The sequence below is a fragment of the Theobroma umbraticum genome, unplaced genomic scaffold (genome assembly GCF_002168275.2).
Source record: "Theobroma umbraticum cultivar Fairchild unplaced genomic scaffold, ASM216827v3 scaffold_77.0, whole genome shotgun sequence".
NCBI lineage: Eukaryota > Viridiplantae > Streptophyta > Magnoliopsida > Malvales > Malvaceae > Theobroma > Theobroma umbraticum.
In genome coordinates this window covers 1,664,766-1,665,457 of record NW_018397280.1, presented here as the reverse complement: position 1 = coordinate 1,665,457, position 692 = coordinate 1,664,766, and positions in this window count along the sequence as shown.

Genomic DNA, 692 nt, shown 5'->3' with positions numbered 1-692 from the left:
GTGAAATTCACCAAGTTCATTTAATTGCAACAACCTTTTATCACCCACTACTTCTAAATCAAAGTTTAATTTCTTCTTAGCCTAATAAACATTATTCTCAAGTTCCATTGGTAGGTGACAAGCTTTGCCAAAGACTAACTTGCATGGAGACATGCCAATTAGGATCTTATAAGCATGTAAGCATTTCGATATGCCCACAATGCATCTTCCAATCTTCTTGCCCAATCATTTCTTGTGGGACAAATTGTTTTCTCCAAAATCCTCTTCATTTCTCTATTGAACACTTCTATTTGGCTACTAGTTTAAGGATGCTATGCGATTGCAATCTTTGTGTTTAACTCCATATTTTGCCTTAAGTGCATCAAAATATTTGCTACAAAAGTGACTCCCCTCATCATAAAAACTACCCTTGGAATGCCAAATCGAGTGAAAATGCTCTTCTTGATGAAATTCATCACCACCTTGGCATCATTACGAGGAAAGGCTACTGCTTCAACCCACTTGGAGACATAATTTACAGAAAGCAAGATATATTTATTGTTGTATGAAGATATGTTTAACACCTCGTATTCTTGAATAGGAATCAATAAGATCCAATTGATAAGACAAAGGGTCAATTGATGAAAATCTAAGTGCCATAGAACGGTAATGGCTGAAGGGAATACTTTGGAATAAAATATTTCGTACGTGAT